This window comes from Wyeomyia smithii, chromosome 2, assembly GCF_029784165.1.
Source record: "Wyeomyia smithii strain HCP4-BCI-WySm-NY-G18 chromosome 2, ASM2978416v1, whole genome shotgun sequence".
Lineage (NCBI taxonomy): Eukaryota > Metazoa > Arthropoda > Insecta > Diptera > Culicidae > Wyeomyia > Wyeomyia smithii.
The window spans coordinates 100,254,342-100,280,621 of record NC_073695.1 but is presented as its reverse complement, the minus strand read 5'-3'; the positions used below and the strand labels follow the sequence as shown (position 1 = coordinate 100,280,621).

The following is a 26,280-nucleotide window of genomic DNA, read 5'->3' as shown; positions in this document are numbered from 1 at the left end:
GGACACCGTGTACTCTCTGCCAGATCTAGCTCCACCAGGTCTACCCATCTTGTTCGCTGCGCCCCTGGTCGTCTTCTTCCTAGTGGTTCCGAGGCAAACATCATCTTCGCAGGGTAGTTGTCCGGCATTCTTGCAACATGCCCTTCCCTGCGTATCCGTCCAGCTTTAGCCACCTTCTGAATACAGGGTTCACCGTAGAGTTGCGCGAGCTCATGGTTCATTCTTCGCCTCCATATTCCGTTCTCCTGTACGCCACCAAAGATCGTCCTTAGCACTCGTTGTTCGAAAACTCCGAGCACTCGTCGTTCGAAAACTCCGAGCACTCGCAGCTCCTCCTCGAGCATTGTCCACGTTTCATGCCCGTAGAGAACAACCGGTCTTATGAGCGTTTTGTACAGGTTACACTTCGTACGGGGGCTCAGTCTGTTCGACCGCAATTGATTGTGGAGCCCATAGTAGGCACGACTTCCGCTGATAATACGCCTCCGGATCTCTCGGCTGGTATCATTGTCCTCAGTAACCAGTGAGCCAAGATAGACAAACTCATCGACTACCTCGAACTCATCGCCGTCGATCGTAATGCTACTGCCTAGGCGTTGTCGGTCAGAGTCGGTTCCGCCGGTTAGCATATACTTCGTATTGAACGTATTTATCTGCAACCCAATCCTCGCTGCTCCGCGTTTTAGTCTGGTGTACTGTTCTGCCACCGCCGCGGTTGTTCTGTTGACAATGTCCATGTCATCAGCAAAGCAAACGAATTGACTGGATTTCTTGGTGTTGATATCCGCTCGATTCATTACACCCTGTAGCGCAATGCTGAATAACAGGCAGGAGAGACCATGACCCTGTCGAAGCCCCCTGCGGGATTCAAATAGCCTCGACAATCCATCCGAAATCCGCACACAGCACTGCGTCCCATCCACCGTAGCCTTCATCAGTCTAATCAGCTTCCCAGGGAAGCTGTTTTCGGTCTTAGACTCTTTTCGGTTGATAAAGATTTGGTCCGTCGTAGACCGTCCTTCCACGAAGCCAGCCTGATAACTTCCTACAAATCTGTTGGCTAGGGGTGCGAGGCAGCGGAAAATGATTTGGGACAGCACTTTGCATGCGGCATTCAGGACTTTGATCGCACGATAGTTCCCACAGTACAATTTATCACCTTTTTATAGATAGGGCAGATAACCCCATCCTGCCACTCCTCCGGTAGCTGTTCTGTATCCCAAATTCTTGTAATCAGCCGGTGCAAACCGGTGGGCAGCCTCTGCGGAATGCGTGGAGCTACTGGTAGAACTTTGGCGTTTGCTGAGAATGATGCAGCTGTTCCAGCTCTGAAAACGCCTCCTCCTCCAGGCGGCGTTTTTTCTTTCGGAAAATTTGGGTTCGCTGCATCTTCTTCTGTCAGTGTCTTTCCACATTCTGACGAGTGGCACTGCGCATCTTAGCCGCCCGCGCAGCACCCTCCTCATCCATCACCCTCCTACATTAGTCGTCGAACCACTCCTTCCATCGGGTTCGTCCCACATGCCCGATGACGTTCTCCGCTACGCTGTTGATGGCTGTTTTAATTGTGTTCCAACAGTCCTCGAGAGGACCTTCCTCCAGCTGGTCCTCTTCCGGCGCGTAGTTTTCGGCGACGTTAGGTTGCTTCAGTCGCGCGAGATCTAACCGGAGCGGGCGTCGGTACCGAATATTGTTTGTTGGGCGCATCTTAACCATCACCAGGTAGTGGTCCGAGTCGACGTTAGCGCTCCTATAGGATCTGACGTCGATGATGTCTGAGAAGTGCCGACAATCAATCAGAACGTGGTCGATTTGTATTTCCGTCTGATTTGGTGACCTCCAGGTGTACTTGTGTAGGAGGTTGTGCTAGAAACAGGTACGGCCATGTTCTTGGAGGCGGCAAAGTCGATGAGTCTTAGGTCGATCTCGTCACCGGTTTGTATTCCTTCATCAGCCTCCACTTTCAACATGACCCGATGGATGGCACGATACTTGCAGTTCTCCAGCTTTTTCACTGCCCGCTTCGCCTTGTCCATAGATGGTGGATCCACAGTTTGTACATCATTCTCAATATCAATGCTTCTTTTTTCGACATCTCTGTCTTCCTCGCTGTTCAACTGTTGTTGCCAACGCCTGGTCACCTCTGAATTATCGGTATTAAGGTTCCCTTCCCTGCCGTTGCACATGACATGGGCAGAAAAATTTTAGTTCCTGATGCCGTAGATCTTTCTGTAGAATCTGCTCATCTTCTACAAGTAACTCATTTGCGCCCAGTGCAAAGTCAACCTCCAAGAAAAACTGCAGAGATTCGGGCGATCAGTCACGCAAGCGAGCGCGTGTGACAGAGCTCCGGTTGGGAAATTAAATCGGTGAGACCTATTCAGCCAGCTAGCCATACGGGCAAGGCCACGGCATGACAGCCTCTTTTTTTATTTGCCTATGATGGATGTCGGGTGACGGCTGCCGGTGGGAAGAAGAAGCGTAAGGACTGCTCGGCACCTTGCCGACAGCCTTTGTGCAAAGAAAAGCAAACCCGGCATTAGAGCGGCTGTGCACTGAAGGATGTGTGTATCGCAAACCGAATGTTATATGCAACCATACATGCTATCGTCGACATGGGAATAAGGTGAACAAAGTCAAAAATTGTAACATTTTTTTTTAACTAATGTATGCCTGAAGGGCACTGGGTACTGGAAAATGCCACTGCGACAGTCTAACTGATTGTATTTTGTGGCTGGCCCCGATTGCTGTGCACAGGTTACGGATTGCTCGTACTCATTGATGGAGTTGAACTGTTTTGTTGTAAACCTGTACCCCAATCAGGTACAACATAGTTGATGAAACTAATGACCTGCTTGGGATTAGAGCTCCATACTTGGTATGGAGTTAAAAGGTAACTTCCTAAGAAGTTGTGCCTAGGGGAAGCAAGAGCTCCACAAGAGCGAAGCAAATGCTCTGAACTCTCTGGTTAAGATTTGCAGAATCGGCAGGTGTCGTTCAACACTACACCGATTTTCTTTAAATGATAAAAAGCGGGACAGTGTCCGGTAAGAAGTCTCGTGATTATCCGTAGTTCTTCACGATTTAGACTAAGTAACTTTCTGGCGGTTCCGGGGCTCAGATAGATTAACTTTTTAGCTTGTCTACAACCCTGTACCTGATGCCATTGAGATACCATTTCTAGCCTTTCCCAAGTTAGTAGTTCGCTTTTGATAGCGGAATTGGACGAACCCAGAAACGGCTCGGGGCCAATAAACCGCTGAACTGATCCCTGTCTTGCTAGGTAGTCAGCGTGTTCATTACCCTCGACTCCGCAGAGTCCGGGCACCCAAAACAGAAAAACTGAATTCTGTCGGGAAAGTTCCCGTAGAGTTTCAATGCATTCCCAAACAAGTTTGGAAGCGCATTTGACGGACTTAAGTGCTAGTAGTGCTGCTTGACTGTCCGAGAATATACCGATTTTCACATGTCTGTAGTTGCGTTTCAGACATATTTTTGCGCAGATATATATGGCATGTAACTCTGCTTGAAAAACGGTGGGCCATTTGCCCAGGGAAAATGTTACCCTGATACCGGGTCCGTATATACCGGATCCCGTTAGGGATCCCATTTTCGACCCATCCGTATAAAAACTGACGATGCCAGGTGGAAGATTAGGCCCTTCATTGTTCCAAATAGAGCGGTTTGTTTCCATCACTCTATACGGAATATCCATGTTGGTTCTAACGTCCATCCAGTCGGAGACTGTGGTTAACAGCGGAGTTAGTTTGAACTCCCTAAGTATGCGAAGGTGGCCGATTTGGTCCCCTTCGAGTATAGTTTTCCTCCTTTGCAACCTTAGAGCGCCAAGCTCTGCTTCCTTTTTCACATGAAGATGTAGAGGCAGTAGGCAGAGCATTGCTTCCATGGCTGCAGTTGGAGTTGTTCGCACAGCGCTGGTAACCGAAAGACAAGTCTTTGAACTTTTTTGAGTTTGGCTTGCGCAGTCTTTTCGTTCACCTTGGGTTACCACACAAGGGCAGCATAGGTGATTCTTGGTCGGGCAATGGTCTTGTAAGACCAGAGTGCCAAGAAAATTGTAACATACTTAACTAAATTACATTTCTTTTCAAAAGAAGGCTCTTGAATCTATGCATGAAACTATAGTATATTTCCGGAACAAATTTTTCTTTCGGTAGGTTTGTATCATACAAACACAAATATAACTTTGCTATATGGCTGACAGAAAAATGATAACCTGTAATATGCCAAGAGACCCACCAACCCACTTCCAAGCGATTGCAAGTTTTGGGAATGATTTCAAAAAAAAAAGGAGTCAGGGTTTCTTCTGCCTTGATTCCAGGGGACGTTCAGCGTCATTTTTTCGCCTATGAATGACTGCTCCAGTTGAAAAAAGAAAGGGGATTTTTCATCGCATCGTAACGGGTGATGAAAAATGGATTTAATACAGCAATCCAAAGAAAAGAACGGCATGGGTACTCCCGGGCAAGCTTTCTAAGCCGTCCGCTCGGTTGAATAAATACGCTGCAAGGGTTGAGCTGTGTTGGTATTTGGTAGGACCAGGTCGGTATTGTTTATCGTGAGTTTATATTGAATCCGAGTGAAAAAATCACTGGGGAACTGTATCGACTTCAATTATGGCGATTAAGTCGAGTGCTGCACGAAAAACGCCAACAATACGAGCAGAAACACAAAAAATTTATTTCACTGCCTGGCTCGGCCTCATACTTTCGAAGTTGTTGAAGCTTACATAAAAACGCTCAATTTGGAGGTCTTACCCCACCCGCCATATTTCCCAAATATTGTGCAAATATTATGGTCTGTGACTCATTCCATGTTTGCAATCGTTTGGAAATCACTTGATGATTAACTTCTTATACCGAAGTAAGCTGTGCCTGCGTTTGGCACGGATCATCATCGAACAATTCCTTCAATTCAGTCGTCAACATCAAAATAACCGCCTTGTAAGTGACGAAATCAATCACGGTACCGTGTTTTACTTAGAGCAGCATTTTCGTAAATTGTTTTTACTCTCGTTGCGCGGCAGCCGCCGTTTTTTCATTGAATTAGAAAACTAACATATCCCACGAAAAAAGATTATTTTTACATATCTCAAAGTATACGATGTATAAAGTTACTAACGAGTCAAATCCGTTGTTTTATCATATGTTTTAAGATTGGTTCATGGTAAAATCGACTAGCATTTATTGCTAGCGCCATCTATTGATAAATAGTGAAAACTTAGTTGCACACCCTAGTTTGAAATTTTTCTAATTAAATTTTCACGTTTTTACGTTTTCAATTTTAATATTTATTATGACCAAACCCTTTGGTATATTACTCTCATCAACGCCATAGCATCTGAAAGTAGTGGTTTTTATTGTTTTTTAGATCTTGTTATGCATGAAGTAATTTGTTTAAACACGTTTTGAGCTTGTTTTCAATGAGCTTTCACTTTTCACTTTCGCATTAATGGCACGATATTTCTCGGAGTTTAATATTGATTACTCCACGGATAGAGTTTGGTTAAAAAAAAAAAAAATTAAAAATTTAGTCGCATTTTTTGGGACAAATCGGTTTTAAAATATGTATATAAATCGTTCATGGCACAATAGGCTCAAAATGAAATAAAATGAAAAGTTTCTTGGTTCTTGAAGTTAGGGGCCGTTCCTAAACCACGTGGTCATAAAGAGGGGGACAGGGAGTTTGTCAAAAGACCACGAAAGACCACGCACGGGGGTGAGGAGCTAACGAAATGACCACGCGGTCTCTTTTCCTGACTTATATTTTATTGTTGTCACCAAGTTAAGAATGAAACTTTTGCATTTTTTCTTCGAAATATACTAGTTTAAGTCTAATAACAAAAATGTAAAAATTCACCTATCATGGAGAGAAGTGCATTTTTGGCACTTGACAAATGAAACGACCACGTGGTTAAAGTCGGAGGGGGGAGGGGTTGACCAAAAGACTACGAAAGACCACGGGGGGTAGAGATTCAATTTGGATGCTCAACTTAGCTCGTGATTTGACCGCGAAGATGGCGCTGCGCAACTTTATACTCTTACACGATAGAGCTTTGCAGTTTTCAACAAACGCGAGGAACCCCCACAAAAGGCGTGAAAAAGTGATTTTACTGCATGACAATGATCGGCCTTATAACGCCCAAATGTTTATAATTTATATAGAAATGCTCAAATAGGAAGTCATACTTCACCCGTCATATTACCAAGATATTGTACCGTCTGAATTTCATGAAACTTCGTAGACATAATTTAAATGCGAAATCTCTTCACATTTGTACAAGTGAGTTGTACAAGTTTTTATAAAATTTGTGTCAATTTTACATCTTTTTATAATTCGAAACTGAACCAAGTAATTTCGTAGCATTCAACTTGAAAATTTAATCGATCTTGCAAGCCCTAGTTTTGTTCCCTGCTAGATATCATTTATGGCTCAATGCGCAGTGCAGTGTGTTTGTAGAAGACTACCTGTTTGTAGCTCTTGAATCGAATGAAATAGAGCTACTTTGCTTAGGGGGATTGAAATAAAAAAAGCAAGTTTTATGCTAAATTTTTTAATTTCAAATTTCTCAGTAAAGTTGTGTTTAGATGCATGGGTAAACTACAAAAATATCTTCTACGGGAAAGTAAATAATGTTTTAATCTGGGGATACGCTCTTTTCAAATGTTGATATCTCTGAATGTCTGATTTTTTTTGTCGATAAGGAAAGGTTCTAGTTTATTTTTTCTAGTGAAACTACTGCACATATGTTGTTATGTTTATATGTTAGTGACAGGGCGGGATGCGGATATTGGTTTGCCCGGGGCACATATTTTCGAAGGGACCTTCTCTCCTTAATGCATTTAGAGATAAGAGAATTGCAAAATTGTAACATGACATCGCGCTCCGCTGTAAGGTGACGTGCAAAAAATAGCTCTTCACTTCGTCAGTCTGTTATGCCTGTGAGTGGTCATTGCACGTCTGGCTAAGGACTAGGGGGCTCGGGGTATTTGCCCCCGTTGCCCCTCCTTTAATTCGGGCCTGGTTATAGATAAGATTATTCAAAATAACTTTCTGTTTAGAAATCAGAGTCTTACTCACAATTGTCATTTGAAATCGACGTAGAGCGGGGACACACGAGTTATCAAGGCCGGATTCAGGTGCTGGGCAGATATTTTCGTGGTACCCTCTTTTCTTAAATAAATTAGAGGTAAGAAAATTTTGAATTTATAAATTACACAACGCGTTGCGCGTAGGTGACGAGCAAAAAAAAGGGTTCCAATCTGTCTTCACGTCTGGCCCAGAACTAGGGGAGTCTCTTTTGTCGGGCATTTTCCCCTTTGGCAGTCTCCACACCCCCCCCCCTTTAAATCTGGGCCTGCAAGTTATACTGTAAACTATACGATTAGTATGTGCTATCTTCTACGGTGCATAGGCTGCTATTGGAAAGTATCACCATAATAAATAACAAATGTATCAAAAATGAAACATTAATTTAAAAAAAAAGTTTTAAATTTTGTGAAATTGCTGATATTGCAAGAGGAAGTAAAATAATTTAAATTAAAAATAATTAAACTTGCAAATGAACTACTCTCTTCCAGTCAACTTACGGGATAAATTTTTTTTTTTGAAAACTTTAGTGACAAAAAAGTAATAGATTCGAACTAATTTTATGCAATTTATTGAAATACTTTTTCTCCAATTTTTTTTATAGAATAAAGTACACACGTTGCTTTTCCAAATGACACCAGAAGATTGTTTTTTTTATTTACACCATAAGACCATACACCATAAACTATTAAAACATTTGAAAATAGCCTATTACTAAAACTGAAAGATTAATAACTCTTCACTCGTAGAAGATATTTTAAAAGTTTACTCACAAAAATTGTTCATGTTTACCACCGTGCCATGTTCATGTAAAATGAAAGATAATAAAAAAATAACAGAATAGAATAATGAACAGGAAAGTTGGAAAAAAGTAAAAGTAATATGAGGTTAAAACTTATGAACGTTCATAAATTTTCCCGTTACTTTTTTGAGTAAAATTATAGAACTTCTCAACCCAAAACTTTTTGAGTGTTCTCACTCGTGCTCATTTGTTGAATTGTTTTCCAACGATAAAGTTGATAAATGAAACATCTATTTGTTCTTGACATTCCTGTACAATATGAAGTTTTTGCTTGTTCGTTTAGAGACACTGTACTTTGATTTTTAAATTATATTTGAATTTTAGCTTATTTCTACTGTTTGTTTTTACATATTTGTTGTTTTTAGTATTCTGATATGATTGAGTACACCTTTTGGTATGTTAGTATTACCGCTAATACTGAACTACACGTTTTGTTCTTGATCCCACCAAAACTGAATGTTCTAGTGGTTTATAGCCTGTGGGAGTTTTCTATTCGATTGTTGAATACAGTTCGATTTGTTAAAAAAAAGAATTCCCTTAAAATTAAAATAAAAATGCAATTGTTGCCAAATGAATTCAATGGATCGAACGGTTCATCGGGTTTTAAATTTTTCATCTTATCAACACAGCCAGATTGAAGGTCATCGAAGGTAACTGTTGATGTACGGTACATATTACTCTCGAAAAAAAAGAAAAGAAAAGAAAAAACTAAACCCGCATCCTAGCGTCGATGACGGATGAGTAGGTCACTGCACAAAGTGATACATTTTTTTTTAGTTTTTCCGCACCGTCCGGAACTTATGTTTTCGTTTAGCGTGACTTGTTGCACGGGTTTTATTGTTAGAATCAGCGCACACACAGGCAGAACTGCAGAGAGTTGAGTTAGTGAGCAAGAAGGAAACAGAAATTTCTGGTAGGCGGGAGGCTTTCCGAAATGGACACCTTTCGATGCGGTGAAAGGTGACAGCGGGAACGGGAAGAATGAACTCCCCGTTTCGTCACTATCACCGACATTACGATAGATACGGGAAAGAAAGGTGCGGAAAGGGTGTTCGTGTGGGTTGTGGGTGGTTGGTGCTCGATTTTTGCATCGCATTGCTGGTGGCTGGTTCTGATTACTGCGTGTTTTATAGTCAGGCGAAAATAGAAGGATATCATGTAGGACCAGATTGTAAACATACCTCGAAGTGGCCCCAGCCATCGGCATTCATTTTGGCCGCCTCTACGCTACCTTTAGCTCCCATTTTCAGGCGGTTTTATTCTTTGTGCGTATTTACTTTGAATTAAATCCTGTACGCCTTTATGGAACAATATCCAAACGCGGTTCGGTCAAGTTTTGTTTTCACAGTGGGCAATAAGATGATAGAAAAAGAAAATACGTGAAACCGAAAATCACTTACTATCACTTCAGAACGTTTCTTTTGTTTTCACTATGTAGCGGTTTCAAGCCTTTTTCAGGTGATTGGATACATTCAGATATTGACGTTCGACTCTTCCTGCTTCTGCTTTCCTCCAGACTAATGCTTGTTTTACAAAAAAAAATTATGCACCAAACACACCCATCTCTCACTTTCTGCAAAGCAATACGAAAACGGTCAATCGCATTCGGTAATTTTATTTCCAAGTACTCTTCAGACTACGATATGAAAGTAGTGGCCTCTCTATTGATTAATGAAGCTTAGTATTATCAGCGAAAATTTGAACCACACATTTATTTCTTCAAATTAAGTTTGATTATTTCTTCTCACAGTTGTGTGTATATTGATAAAAAAATCTCACAATTTGCTTCAGAATACTTTGTTTTTTTTCGGTTTCAGAGGGATCCAATTCTAATGAGTTCAATCGAAACACTTTGAGTTCGATAGCTATAGAAAATGGTACTAAAATTTTCTAACTAAAATCTTCTAACTAAAATTTTCTAACCACGTAATATATTTTAAACTCCGAAAGGTATTAGCACCGAACCGAAACACTCTTCTTCGTCGTAATGCATCGCTCCGATCGATAGCACAATGTAGGTGCCATTCACACAAGGATCTCACTTCTCATTCACTTTACTCACCGGACAACTCTCACCCGCAAGCGATGACAGCTTTGAATCGCTTTTATCATAATTTTTCCGAATTTTTTATCGATTTCAAACTTGATCATCGCTTTTCTATCGTTCAATCATTCACATTCGAACTCCAACACGCACACATAGAGCCGTACACGAGAAGACACATGATGGGCTATTTTATCTTCAGCACACCTCGACGCCCACATCCCAGCTTTCTTTCTCTCGTGGTTCGATGCTCGTATCTATCGTTCTCGAATCGTCCTACCGTGCCTGGGCTGTGAGAAACTGTACACACTGTGAACGTCCACAAGAGCCGCAGCTGTGTGTGGCCCACTTCAGTCCTGACGGCTCAACCACCAAGGCGGAGAACGATGGCTAATCCGTGATATCCTCCGCTGTTGGCGACAAAGGCCCTGCACCCACTATATTTCTTTCTTCTTTATCTGCTTCGACGTGTCTGTCCAACGGGCCTAACCTTTGATGGCTTTTCCTGACCATAGTTTAATGGAGTTTAGAATTTATCTTCAAGAGAATCTTCCACAGCAAAAAAAAATCATTTCATTTCCACCCAATCCAACTACTTTAAGCTACATGAAATACACTGCCATTAGTTCAAACTTTTATGAATGGTGAAAACGTCTCTACGTGTAGGAAATTAATGTCACACTTTGCTTCGCCTGGTCAGAATCTACCCCGTTCTGACATTTCACTATATTCTAGCCATTCAGCAAACATTTAACGTAAACCTATCACCGGACGTACCGTCGAAGCACTAGATTTAGCTGATTCCACCAATTTCGAGTCCCAAACTTTCTGCTGCCGTTTGAAAACCCGCAATCGAGAACGGAAAATTAATCCACTGCCTTATCGAGATGAAGAGGAAAAGCTAGTACCGATTGGCGAAAAAGTGGTCCAATTTGGGATGCTGTGAGTTTTCCAGCACCAACACCACCATTACACATGAACCACACAGCGTAGTACACACGCTGTTCCTCATACAACCGCGCACGCAGACAGAGAGATGGAAAGGACAACGACAACGGTAACGGGTCTCGCGTGAAGGTGGGCGGAAGAAGAATAGGGGATGTTTGGTACGTTGGCTGGTTGACTGAATACAAACACGTTTTCGCTTTTCCTGGCGGCAAACCTGGAGAAGTTTGTTGTGAGTAGGAGCCCACGGGACGAAGTTTCTCCTGTGCCATGCGGCACACAGCATCCATTCACCCCGGAGTGTGGAACACAGTGGGAGAATGCACAGATTTTGTCGACCTTAATTTTAGTAGCAGAAGGGAAAGTTAGTCTAGGGAAGGAAATTGTATTATTTTGCTAACATTACTTTTTTTGAAACTAAAAGGTGTGAAATGAATGTATGAATGAATTTCTGGTTGCAATGGCGAAATTCAAAACATAACGTTATTATTTAATTTTTCGTTATTTAACCCTAGCAATTATTTAGTAGTGCTCTGGAATGTGGTTCCACCCCTGTATTTTATGATACTGCGTACTAAAATTATAACAGAACAAATTACCATCTTAAATGTGAATGTATGATACATGACATTGAGACAGAGGCAATCGTTGTATCGAAGAGGAAAAAAGTATGTAAGTAATGAAGCAAAAGAATTTGCGTCCTGTTTGTATCACGTTTGAAATTTATCAACAGATATTTTTTAGAGAACACCTCGAACTCGCTAGACGGGTTGATGAATTAAACAGATACTTTATCAGCGTTACATATTTTACTATTTCACAGATATAATTATTAACTTTTTGATGTTTGCAAACTTCGCTAGGAGATTTGCTTCGAATTGTTTGCTTTGCGAATATTCGTTTGATTTGAATGGGAAGCTTCATCTAGGCATTTGGTTCACGTTCACTCACCCAAAAATTGACGCTTGATTGAAACGCAGGTGATTGCATACAAGCTTGAACAGTAAGATATAACTCATGTATGTACTACTTGCGTGCAAACCGCTCACATCGACTTGTTTTTGCAAAGCCCATTACATTCGTACACTTCCAATTTTCTTCTAAATCAAAAAGCTTAGAGATTAAAATAAGAATTTTAGTTTTAATCCCAAATTAGTAAAAAAATTGACCTATTGAAAACTTAAAGATTATCAAAACATAATTGTAAACAAGCCATAGGCTACCCGAATAAAGTTAGAAAACAAAATGATAACATGATGTGATGCCCAGTTATCAAGTAAGCTAAATCCTGTAACTTGATTTCCTATATTAAGATAACAGAAGAAAACTAATTGATTTCAAAACTGCCAAGATTTGTTATTCAGATGCCCTGAGAGTTGTTATCTTACTTTACTCGGGTAGTGTAAATGATTGTAAATTATTAGTAAGGCCGTTACAAACTTTATTTTCATTTTATGTCACCCCCACCTTCAAAAATCTTGAATATTGGAAGGGGAAGAAAAAAAAAACTCAAACCGTTTTGTTCATTTCATTGATTTTCCGACAGCATAAATGCTTAATTTGGCAACAAACAAGTCAGGTGACAGTGAGAGTATCGTCGAAAGGCAAACGAAATAAATAATAATAATAATAAAGTGTTATTTTTCAACATTTATTTGAGTGCAAGTTACAAACGTCATAACTTCCACACAAACTTTGATCATTTATTTTTTGCCACCCCCTCTGCTAACTTTGAGAACCTTGGACATAAAAAGAATTTGAAATTTGTATCAGCCTAACTAGTATTATCACTCAGATAATAAATAATTGAAGCCATTACTAAACATCTAAATTGTGAGGTTTCTTTATTTATGATTGAACACACGAGATTTTTTTTTGAAAAATTCAAAATTTTTGTAAGTTTTGTGTTTTTGAGAATGTTTGACTCGTTGTTTTTAATTATCTTATCAATCGAATATGCAGTCTTAGTTGAGATAGCGTAATAAATTTGCAAGTGCTTCCTACTGAGAAATTCCGAATCTTAAAAAGTTGCTGAAGATTATAGGCTCGCAAAATCAAGTGAGAGGCAGTTTAATGAATCTCCAACATTTTTGAATGACAGAAAATCTTCTCTTAGTAAAGAAAATTATATAATTTATGCTTTCAAGAATATTACTTCAAGAGAATCATTGGTACACCCCGTTTGATTACCTATTGAAAGGCAACAATTCTTGGAGAGAGTTCTACGAGAGTTCAACGAGAGTTCTACGAGAGATCTACTCACTACCACCGAAATAACGGCTAACTACCACCGAAGATAACGGCTTGAGCCTAGTGTTATTCGCTGCGGCCAGGGGAAAGGCCATGAGTAGTGCCTATTTTGCACGTCAGAAAATTCGGATACTCACCTGGAGACATCCCTGATCGACGGCCGGCACCTCTCAGACGTCATCGATGTGCGGTCTCTGCGGGGGCCAAACATCAATTCAGATCACTATCTCGTGATAGGCAAGATTCACGCTTGTCTGTTCAACGTATACAAATCGAGATTGAATAGATAGATACGTTCGAGCATCCGGAGGCTGTCAGTGGAAGGAGTTGCTGCAGAGTACACTAATAAAGTTGATGGACGGATGGTTAATTGATCCGTTGAAGTTGAACCAGAAACAAGCAGTATATAGAAGCACATCCACGACGCGAAAACTGAATCAGCGCGAAAGGTGATAGGCATGGCTGTGGAAAGCACGTGGAAAGGATGATTTGATGCTGAGTGTCGAGAAGTGTGAAAAGAAAAAACTGGGCTAACACGTTAGTGGTATACAATTGCGTGACGTGTCAGACACGGACGAAATACCAGGATTCTAGAACTCTCAAAAAGAATCTTCATCGCCGTAAGTACATGAACACTAAGACTTCTGTCATGGATAACGTAGTTATTTTAGGCGATTTCAATTGCCCTGATATAATTTGGGGAGAGGTAGGTAACTATTTCATATACGCCGATTTTGTATCGTTAAGCTTGTCATCAACCACTAACAAACTGCTAGACTGCTACACTACCGATACTCTTCAGCAACGCAACAGAATCTCTAACGAGCGCTTTCCAGACCTCTGTTTTGCTATAGTGTGCTGCCAAGACCCTGCCTTGGCTGAACACTACGCTACAACTCCTCAAGCCAGAGAGAGAGAGAAAAGCGGTCTTGAGAAGGTTTTCACAAAACAGAACATGAGCTCTACAGAACCACTACCAACACTCGCTAGAAACAGCTGAGTTGCTCGCGCGGAATGTCGAGCGCAGGCTTGAACGAAAGCCATGAAGGCTTAAAAAATTTAACGACGGTTTCCCATCGAGCATTTTTCTACACGGCGACACAGCAAGTGGGGTGAAAAAATCTCTAGCGCGTTTGTAGACAAAAGGTTAACGACGGACGTGATTACTTTTGCATTGATCAAGTTTTTCATTGACGTTAGCACGGTCATATTAACCGCCTCGAAGCTCAGGTCTTTCATATCCGCTGGACCGGACGGCATACCCTGATAAACTGAATCAGTGTTCTGGCTGCTTAAATGAATTATCTTTTTACCAAATTCATCAGCTCAGGCGTCTTTCTGGAAATCTGCGGACATGTTTGAGACAGCAACGTTAATAGCTACTGAAGCATCTCCGCATTTTGCTGTATCCTGAAGCTCTTTGAACTCGTCGTGTTCAAACCCATTTCTTCGTTCTTCAAGTAGTACATCGCAGACGATCATCATGGTTTAATGCCTAAGCGATCTACGATCCACGAATCTCCTGACGCTGATAATGAACAGTTTTTACGACCAATCTCAAACAGATGTCATTTACACGGACCTTTCCGTCGCCTTTGACTAACTGAACCACCAGATCGCCGTTGCGAAGCTTGATAATCTTAGCAATGGTGGCACACTACTACTTTTGTTTAAATCCTACTGTACTGCTCGGTGTTAAGCAGTGAATATCGACGGAGTTTCTTCGATTTAACTTTCCGCTCATACTGGCATCCCGCAAGGTAGACACCTGGGCGATTGATTTTTCAAATCTATCTGAACGATGCAAACTGCCGATTCAGCGCTCTTGACTTTCATTCACCAACGATCTGAAGCTGTTCAAAAAGGTGAAGGTCCAATCAGATGCCGCTGCGTTCCAGGAGCAGCCATAAGTTTTCGCGAAATGATGCGGGGATAACAACATGCATTTGAACGTCGCAAATGCGAGATAATAACGTTCTTAAGAAAGCTTAGTCCAGTGGATTAAGGATGTGGGATGTGGGAGTACTGGTCGACTCTCAACTAACGTTCCAACAAAATATGACCAAGCTTCTGAAAAATCTTCCCGTGACAGCAAATTTTTAACTAATTCGGCTCTCACTGTATTGTACAGTTCTCTCTGCTCATCATACTTTCGGTACACAGCCCGACAGCCACTGACGATAGCGCACACATGCAATGCCAAATGGGCTGTTATTTTTCATCTCCTTATGTATGTTGGATCTTCCAAGCTGTCCCTTATGACAGCCTGTGCAGCGCGACATCCTTCGGCACAAATCAGAGCGGGCTGTTAGGTGACTATGATTCATGAGAGTAACGCCGATGTTATAATGAAATCAAGGCGGTGCAAAATAGGTTTTTTTCTCGTGTGGGTAATAATATCAACAATGGGAAACGGGCATCGGCTTAAGAAAAACGAGGAAACAAGGGAGTGCGAGTCCAATAACATCGATGATGATGACAGTCGTAGCCGATCAACAGGTTGCCAACTGCGCAGGCAAAACCAACAGGACATCCTGAAAATGAACAAACTAGACTGTCATGTCCGAACGAACAAAATACATGCGCAAGAATAAGCTGTCGTGTGTTGCACAAGACAGCTTTGTTGGCTGTGTAAGCTTTAGCTGTAGATGTGAGCCATCGTGAATAACTTATTCATGAGGCAGTTATAGTGAAAAGAGAGCGTATTCATTATTATAGTGTCATACCGCAGTACTTTTTCGAAGCCTGCATATGACATTCCCCGTCGACAAGGCCAGCAGGAATCTAGGATTCATAATGGGTGTTGCAAAAAAAATCAGCGACAACTATTGTCTGAAACTCTTACATTGCGCTTTGGTACGATAAAACTTAGAAAACTGCGCTTCAGTGTGAAGTCTCTATTATCTGGACGGAGTGAGCACAATTGAGTCGAAAACTACCGTGGACTGGGCAACTACCAAGCTACGAACAGCGATGCAGACTTATTAATGTAGACACTCTTCAAATTCGTTAGTCTAAAATCAGAGCTATATTCGTCTCAGACGGCAATACTCGAAAAAATTTAACATCTATGTTGCAAAATAATCTCTTTCTTCACGTGCAGAGCAAGCGAATAAACTACAGTAGCTTCAGCATGATAAACGGCCTACAGCGGTATTCTAACCACTACACACTGCTTCGACCTTGACACCGGCCACGAGATACTGAAAAACTTCCTTTTGACACTAGCACGTAGTTTTTAGATTGACGTTGGCCCATAAGGGTTGGCCCATAAGGGTGTATTTGCAACTATCGAGGAATAACTCTCCATAGTTTCTCATATAAAATTCTTTACTGTCTCCTATTCCATAAATTAAGGTCGTTGCAGAACATCTTTTTTGGTGAATACCAGTGTGGTTTTTAAACGGGACGATCTACAACGGACTAGACAAAATCTCAACAAGTTTCAAGAACACAACATGCAGATACATGATCTATTTACAGACTTTAAGGAGGCGTATGGCTCAGAGAAACGCTAATGATGGCTTCAAATCATGGGTCAGAACATCGGGCGAATTTTCGGACGCGTTTGTGATGTTGCATGGTCTGAAGCAAGGGAATGGTCCCTTGAACTCAAAATAGACTTTCTTGCAAGATGGTGGGGGAACCCACTAAAACCCCTTCAGTCTCAAGCCCCTATCTTCCCGGAACGACGGTTAAGTATTATGTCCGGAAGTGGCTTTTTCTGCTCCATGCACCCTCTTTACTCTTATACATTAAAGTTAACCATCGAAGACTGGCAGTTAGCTACTACTGGTTGTTGCGTTTTGCCCAAGAACTATCTTAGAGGCGGCTGCTCAAACCGTACCCCAGATGTTCGGGCCTTCGCGAATTTTCCGCGTCTGGCTCGCTCACTAACATAACATTGCTCTTCGCACACACAAAACGAGGGCATACGAAGAAGATATGCTCAGCGGTCTTCTCCACAGCCACACACTCGGGACACATGGGGAATTTCGCGTGCCCGATCCTGTGTAGATACTACCTGAAGCAACCATGGTCTGACAGGATCTGTGTCAGGTGGAAGTTCCCGACCCATCCGGATACCTCCGGAATGATTCGGTGCATTCATCCACTCTCCGCGGAATTGAACTGTTTCCACTGGTATCTCATCTTCGAGAATGATTTTTTGGTACCTCGTATGCCCCTTGTGTCACATAGATTCAAGCACTATAAATTCTCCTTAGTGGCTATGCTATAGACATAATGCCGAATAAGACGCAGATTGCGTTGTATGACACTGTACGATACGCACTGACAACCAGATATCAGATACATGAGTCTTGAGGTACTTTTTAGTTTACCATGGTAACTGTAACCACACTGGCCCACCCTACCTAATGTTGGACAAAACCACACTGGCAAGTAGTTTTCGCTTGTACGCCGCTAAGCTATTCATTCGACTGTGACCCCTTGACGCCTGTTGCTTTGATTTATGGTTAACCACCACCGTGACCCCCGTCGCATGGTGAGCCAACGTCAGTTCCTTGGAATGCATTTAGTCTTTGACCTTGATTATGTAGTGTATGTAGATGTAGATTATGTACTCGCCGTAGACCTCCAGCGTTGCTTCGTCCGCAAAATCTTATTCAATTACACCCTGTTTCACCAGTACAGACATGCTTCTAAGCGCGAGCGCTATGGAGTCTCAACTGGCGCAATTGAATGCATTCATTACGTCAATCATGATGGTTGCGCAATACCGAATGCCCCTTTGCTTGTGCTGAACTGTAGAGTTGCTACCTTTTCGGAAACCTAATTGGCTACTTGCCAGACCATTCACATTCTCTGTGTACTTCACTAGTCTGTTGAGACTAATCCTCTCAAGCGCCTTGCTGGCAGTTTCCAGCAGACAGCTGGGTCTATATGTCAACATAGCCTTGAAAGGTGCTATACGAAGTGCAGAGGAGCGGTACAATCATTACGAAGTTTCACGTGCTTCTAGGCTTCGCAAATGACATCGATATTATTGGTGTTAATCGTAGAGTTGTTGAGAAGGCCTTTACGGCACTCAGGAGAGAAGCTGCGAGAACTGGACTCACCGTAAATACTGCCGAATCGAGTTACCTGGTGCAGTGACGTAGCCGGGGCGTAGTTTTGATAAAAAATATAAATTATGCGAATATTGAGGAGAGAGGCAGGCTAAAAGAGAGAGTAATATAAATTAATGACTGTTATGTAGCAAAACGGCAAAGAAACAGTGATTTGACGTCAATGATTCTGAATCCGGTTTGCGTTGTTATAGGGATATGAGTACGGAAGAATACTGAGGAGAAAGAAAAGGAGGAAACAATGTGAAAGATTAAGTTTTCCTGCCATCATTAGCGATACCGCTAACTGTGTAACGCACGCGCTATTTAAATAAAACGTCGTACAGTCAATGGTCCATTCGAGAACCACATTCGAATAGTTGTTAATCGTATGACATGGAGAGTGCCAATGGAAATCGTTTAGAGATGCCAATGGAATTTCGTTTAGAGATAGCTAACAAAAGTTTCGTCTCTTCGTAAAAAGTCCTCATGCGAAATTTCAATCGCGCAGTAGCCACTTTTCCAGAACCAAGTATAGACACAAATTTCCCTACCCACCGATAGACAGACAATCTATGCAACCTTCCGATACATAGCTTGAAGCAGTATAATTTGTCTAGATTCCTTTGTCGGAGTAAAGTGCTGAAACTAGACACCTTGTTTCCCGAGAGAGAAATAACAACGTCCGCATAGTAGTGAAATTGGTAGGCAATGACACAAAAAGTAACGATAAAATTTTCCCTTCTTTATAACAATAGGTGACAGGGACAAAGTCGAGAAGATCAGGGTGAATAATTGGTGAAGTGTTTCTCCGGGGTTACAGTGTAATACGTTCACGTAGAATTAGTTTAATTAAATCAATCTAGCAACAGAATTGATTCCGGGTGTTCTGCACGAATGGGTTCTGCACGAATGGAGACTTGAGTATTACAAATCCATTGCAATTGGACTTACTGGAGTTTTCTACCAATGAAAAATAGCTTGTAATTTTTAAACTTTTTTAAACAAATGTTTTCTTCCAGAAAGTCAATGTTTTACAAAAAAAAATTGAAACCACCACAGATTTCGAAGTTTTATACATTTCTAAGACATTTGGTTAAAAAATCAATTTCAGTATTTCATGAGAAACACTTGAGCTCCTTTATGAAAAGTTTGTGTGCATTTTTACATCGATCAAAAAGGTGAAACTTTGAACGTTTTAAGATTTTGCATCCCGAAGTCCGATTGAGCTGAAATTCAGCATGGGGACTTTTATCGGGAAAATGATGCTTTTGAGCTCCACTGCTAAACCAAATTCGAAGGTTAAACCCTAAAATTGAGCTTTGGTGGGAGGGGGTGCTTTGAATCCTGATCCCCTGGATACACTGACATGGTGGCTGGCAGAGAGTGTGGCAGTCCTACGGCCGTTGGTGCGGCGGTGGTGATTGATGAGAATACTTTCAAAGTGATTGAACAGAGTTCATTACGGGTTGCGTATGCAACTTAGGTTCCGCAGCCGACGGTCCTTTACGGAGCTGGACCGTGGACGCGGAAGAAGGTCAATCGATGAACCCTTGGGGTCTTTGAGCGTCGAATTTCTGAATTGTACATCAATTAAAAAATCGAATTTCAGCTTACGATCAGAGCTAAATTTATATTCTTATCTACTTTCGTTGTTTATTTAAGTTATTTGACTACAATCTATTGATTTTCTGATTTATTTACTTCGGAAAAAAGACTACCAAAAAATCAAAACACTGATTCACCAGCAGTTCAAGTAGGCGTCTCTCTGTTTTTTGTTGAATGAAACTCATAAATGCCTAATTATGTGTCCTCAAATAAAAAATTGAAGTTTAAAAATAACTCCTGAAAATTCTATCCAAAATAATTTTTTTCACCTTTGTTTTGTTTCAAAATTTAATTCAATGAAAATTTTTTTATTAAAACCCTTCTCAACATGTCCATTACGAACTTTTGCTCAAAATAGTTTAATTGATATATCTTGGAAAGTGTATGTTGTTTAATTGTAATTGCTTCAAACTTTAATAAAAATACAACACTGAACTCAAAATCAAAATCTAACTGTAGTTGCCCCAGTATAGACTATAAATGTCACGACATATACCTACTATTATCTACCTACTTAACTTCGAATAACACCTTTTACCCTATCAGCGGGAATGTTTTGTAATAAGCAGCATCACATGTAATCTTCTGCACCCAATAGATACGTTAAAGTTTAGACCCAAGCTCTACAACTCCCGAAAAGAATGCGCATGGTAGCTGTAGGGAGCAAGCTGCATTCTGACAGCAGTTGCTCCTGATGGGACTCTGTGTGTATGTGCGTATGTTGTAGGTACCCATGCATTCGAATGTCTCGACCACTTACAGACATTTACACACAGCGTAACTTCCAACTGGGGGTTGGGGATCTGACCGACATCTCCAGCCCCAAAATGATGTGACACACTTATACAACGGACGGTGCTAGTCGTGTAATACTGGCGCGGCGGTCGGGGGAAGTACTCTGGCGCGTTGTTTGTGTGAGTACGGACAGTGGTTAGTGAATGCAAACATTGACACCAGTGGAGGGAACCGAGTGAGAAGTGAGCGACTGAAGAAGCTGCAAATGATGCTGTGAGATGATGTGTTGAAACGTGAGATGCTGATGGCCGCCGTCTCATCTGTCAGATCGGGCAAGCTCCCACGGTGGGAGAATGGCGACCGTGAGCAGGTTTTCCCTCTGATATTCAAGGAAGAGACCAAACGAGTGGAAATATTGCTCCGGAGCGGAGAGGCTAACGGAGAAATATAGCTACCGTACATTTTGCTGCTTTTGCTATACCGCTAGTCTTTCCACGACCGATGCTGGCGATGATGCTCTGTGGAGTCATAATTCATGTTGTTCAATTTCAAGCCACCATCTGAAGCTTGCTGACCTCTTTCCGTTTTCGAAGGGGGAAAAGATAGGAGCTGCGGACGGTGGTACGAAGTGGGTCGACACTTGGGAATGTTAGACTGGGGCGGTTGCTGCTGCTGACGACGACGACAACGACGACGGTACGGAAGCAATCGGATGCCATGTGTTTTACCGAAAGATTCGATTTGACACTGCAGCAGCAGCATCGCGAGCGCGTGTTGCGGAATGGCATCGTGGTGGAAGTCAAGTGACGTTTATGCAATGAGCGAGTGGAACGAGTTGGAGCGATAAGCGAGAGTAATTCGTTTAAGGTAATTGCTGCTTTTTTCTGTATGTGTGTCGCACAATCAGCGTAGTCCGTAAATATGGCAATTGAAGATAATGTGCAAGTTGGCGTTAAAGTGTGGAAAGAGTAGCGACGCGTTTTGCATGTCGCAGGGTAGCTGGGTGCTATTGGCAAATTATGGCATGGCCATTTCGTAGTTACAGGGTTCGGTAAGCCACCTTGCATTCGTTCGTTACGGGTGTAGTTTGATGGAGTGGTTTTATGCTATGGCTTGAGCGACACGTTTACAAATGGATGGGACACTAGATTCCAAAAAAACACACCAAGTTTTTTCTAGAAAAATATAGCTTAGCATACCTAAAAGCAAAATTTTACAAATTAATAGGCTAACTGGAACTTGGAAAGCTTGGAAGGTTTGCATAAAAGTTGAACTGATAATATTTTTCAACACTTTTTTCATAGTCTCAATTAAACCCGAAGTACATTTCGATGGAATATGATTCAACTATAAACTGGTTTTATAAATCTCAATGCGAGACGGAATTAGTTTTGTTTAACCTTTTTTAAACAAAACTGTGAATATTCCATCTATACTTGCGAATTAAGGATAAAAGGGTCCCATCGCAATTTTCGGCATGGTCCTGATCGGCATGATACAGTACTTTGTGTACTATTGAACACTGAGCAAGTCTGCATAGAACAACTTTCACCTGAATAAGTAAAATGTGTTTCCATCATTCAATCATTCGAGGACCACTAGCATAGATTTCATCATGACGCCTTGGATTACCAAGCTGAACGATCTTCTGCAAGAGTCTTTTGTAACTTGGAAACAATTGGAGATCTAAATAAGTTAAGTTTACACATTTGAGCCTAAGACTTCTTGTTAGATTTTCTGATTCCATTGTTACATTCAGTTAAGCCTGTCCAATGTTGGTCTCAGAGGCGTCATTAAAAAGTAGCGTGATACATTTTGTGCGTGATTGAGAGTATTACGCTCCATCGTTGGTTGCCAGCACGATACGGAGATATTCATTTTCCGTGAGTCATCATGCCACGCAACGAAGCTAAGTGAATGGTATAATTCGAAAATGACTGGAGACTCATTTTCTGTCGCAAAGATATGCCAATTGTAATACCACAAGTTTAGAGCAACCTTCAGCTTTTGATCAAGATATTGATGGCCAAAATCCGTTCAATGATAGTAACATAATATGCATTTGAGGAGGCTACATTTTCGTTACACTTTTTACAGCAAGCCACGCTATTGCGGTAAGACGTAGTCCTACGTCAAAAATCCAATTCTAAGAGCACAAAAGCATACATTTTGCAAAAAATTTGAAATGATAATTAGTAGCATGTCGATCCAAGGCGCCGGCGTCGATAAAAGCCTACGGCCGGCGTTCAGATTTTTAGCCCATGATGTAGCCTTTGCCAATCTCCTTACTGCGTGATACCATTTTCCTCAAGATACGGAATGAAGGAGATACCATCTGCTGAAACAATCGCATCGATTTATTTAAATGTAGTGCAAAAGATATCGACGAGATAAATTTGCATACTTTTTTTTTAGTTATTTAAAACTGGTATTTAATTCAAAACTTTATGTTGCTTATAAAATAATCACTTGAACAGTTTTGACGTAGAACTACGTTACTCTTCACTGTGCTGGGGAACATACTGTGAACATCGAAATGAGTACGTAATGTTTTGGGGTAGAGAATTTTGAGTGCTAATAGCTTTCAGGCCATTAAACCGAAAGCAGTTATCGACGTGTCGAAAGAAATGAAATTGAAATTGAGGATTAGTTTCTAGGTCAAATACTTCCATACATTTTCCATGCGATTAACCAACCCATTTCCCTAACGCAGACATCAAAAGAGTGCGGCAGTGAAAATAATATACAAGCACTTTTGCAGCAGCTTATACTTAATAAATAGCACTCGAATTGCCACTCTATGCGTGCGTGAGCGGTGCAAACAGTCGATAAAGGTTTTACACATGTAATTTTAATGATTTTCGAAAAAATTACAAAATACGAAAACGGAATTTTACTTTAGGTCTAGTATATTTCTCACTTCGTTGAGAATGGGCAGTTTGCTAATACGCGAGGAAAGTTCTTTTGAAATAAAAAGAAAAATATTCTGGCTAAAACTGTTCTGAAGATAAAATTGAAGCCATTCTACCAAACAAAAGTTTATTATATTTAGGGTTTTCGCGTCTTGTTTTTTTCTCTCTGTTGTTTTAAAAACGATTTACGCATGAAAGACCTTAAGCCATGTTACTTCGTGGATCATTTGTGGACCATTTTTCAACCTGACCTTTCATAATAGACTTTCATGAGATCGTCGGTTTAGCCGAATCTGGTTATCGCGATGGCGAAATTTAGCGTAGAGATGAAAAAACCTGCCTATTCCAGCCTGCAACCGCACCGAGCTGCTTTTGCACTGTGCACAATTTGTTCATTAGAGCCACTATATTACATCCGCCCAGCGGAAATTGGTGCGCTTGCAGAAGTATGTTATTCAGTGGCATGAAACGCTGATGAAAGGAATCTTCGCATCCTGCTTGTTCAATTTTCCGTTTTGATACCTGGCGGAAAACATATTTCAAGCGGCCTTTGTAATGCAAAGCATGTCTAATGCTAAAAATGTTCAACATCATCAGAATGCGGCCCTCCGGCAGCCACTACAACAACCAGCCCTGGCAGTCAGACAGTGCAACCAATGATCAGAAAAACTGTGCGGCGAGGGCGATACTGCTAGACGCTAGTGAAAGCAGACTGGAAAGAATCAAGTCAGGCGTTAAGCTTCGGAACTAGAACGCCGAAATGGAGAGAGAAAAAGTAAGACCAACAACAAAGCTGGGGAATGGAACTGCAGGCGCTCTGGAGTTCCGGGGTTCCGAAGGAAGATGGTTTTGTTAAAATGTTAACGTTCAGATACGTTAGGCTAGACGCAGTGACACCACAAATAGTAATTACATGTTACGCAAGGTAAGCTTAGCCTCAATTCATTGAGAAGGTTTATTGTATTTTGACTATACTTAAACAGATATTGCGCTAGCTTTAATACTATGTGTACAGAACGTAACATTTCTTCACATACAGTCAGGTTTTTTTTCACGCGGGGGATACGTACGTCGTAAAAAAAAAAACCGCGTTAATTCGAAAATCCGCATAAAAAAACCGCGGTAATTCAAAAATCCGCGTAAAAAAAACCGCGTTAATTCAAAAATCCGCGTGAAAAAAAACACGTTTTTTTCTTAAATCCGCGTAAAGTAGTCCAGCAAGATAGGCTTTAGAAAAAATCCGAGACGCTTTAGAACCAGTAGTTCCAGTAGTAAATTGTCCTCTTTGACGGTCATTCCGGATCTTTCGGTGTGCGGAGAGTATTTTTTGGACTAAGTCTTTTACTAGATAAACACTTAAACGTTTCTGGTTCCAAACCCACGTTAATTCGGAAATTCATGAATTTTTTTTGAATTAGAGCGGGATCACGTAAAAAAAACCGCGTTAATTCAAAAATCCGCGTAAAAAAACCTCGTAAAAAAACCGCGTAAAAAAACTTGACTGTATTGGTTGGTGGGAACGAAGGGTTTCCAAAGAAGATTGGATCATTTTATCGTAGCTGATATTTGCCAATTTAAAAATATTTGTAAGTTTCGGAGTGACGGAAGTCACGATAGAATTTTCTCGGAAACACGGCAAAATTATCAAATTTGAGTATACTTGTTTACTGAAAAATACAATTTAAGTTTTTATATTGAAAAAGAACATATCTGACAAGACTGGCGATTAAAAAAGATATTTTTTCAATTTTTTTTTAAATTAACGTAACAGTTTATTTCGAGACATTATGTATTTGTGGTCATAATTTGAGGAAAAATGGCACATTTACAAAACTATTAGGCACCCTATTGGTCACATATCTCAGCAGCTCCGTGGTAGCAGCATTTGTTCCGATTTTCCGGTTGAGGGCTTCATCCTTTTTCTCGCAATGTTGCGCATACTTTGCGATGGTAAATTAGTGAAAAGTTGGATTGAAAATCATTACCTTCAGCTTAGTTTTGCAGCTTCCAATCAATCACAAACTCGAATATTTTCTGCTGCTTACTAGAGGAAGTACGAAGATCAATCACTCATTTTTCTTTATGGCCGTGCTGCACATACAGCGCGTTGCAATGAGTACTTCTGGCTGGTTAGTCCGCATCACATACTGCAGTATTAATAGATGTTATGTTATAATTTTATAATGCTTTTTACCTTATCGCCACTGAACACTAATTTCTCATAGTATCATACACAGTGTTATCAGCACCAGTATCAGCTGGCTTTCCGAATTTGCTTTCGGCTTAAGCAAATCGTCTCATCAGTAGCGCGGTTCTTTTCAGTGTGTGTTGTCAGAGTGCCTTTGTTTTGAACAGCACATTGCTTTTCTCAAGGCCAATAAACAAGTAATTGAAGATTAATTATTTTTTCGAAAGGCTTCGAGCGCTAGACTTTGAAAGTAAATGCTTTCTTATTCATATCAGTTTCTTGCTCAGTCAGTGATATCGTATTTTTATGTGCAAATCAACAACCGATAGCACTCCAATGTAGTACGGGGATTGATGTCATAGTGACGGTTTGGGACATTGTTTAGTTGAAATAGGTTTTTTTTCTCGCTTATTTTCCGTCGGTCTATTTCCGCCACTGTTGTTGTGCCAATCACCGACGCCCTAGGAGGCAACTCCACCCAGGACCCTAACTTACGACCCGTTGGTTAACGGACCTGCGCCAACGGCTTGACTTCCTCATGCGATGGAAGGCGTGATCCCAGAGATTTTTCGCCTCAGAAAATCTCCCGGTGTCGGCTAGGAGTGAATCTAGACCAG

The 26,280-nt window shown here is 41.1% G+C and overlaps 1 protein-coding gene across 6 annotated transcripts in view; it reads right to left on the bottom strand.

The window, feature by feature from the left end:
- The window catches only part of LOC129723839 (protein still life, isoform SIF type 1), a 431,180-nt gene that overhangs the window by 324,249 nt on the left and 80,651 nt on the right, over window positions 1-26,280 (bottom strand). For 2 of the 6 annotated variants that reach the window (XR_008727823.1, XR_008727824.1), the window contains one exon: window positions 9,094-9,210. The exons of 1 other annotated variant lie outside the window; for it this stretch is intronic. The gene's annotated coding sequence lies outside the window, so the exon portion shown is untranslated. Of the gene's footprint in view, window positions 1-9,093; window positions 9,486-9,974; window positions 10,132-10,733; window positions 10,876-26,280 lie in introns of those variants that run through there. 3 more of the 6 variants (XR_008727825.1, XR_008727826.1, XR_008727822.1) reach the window with 3 other exon arrangements.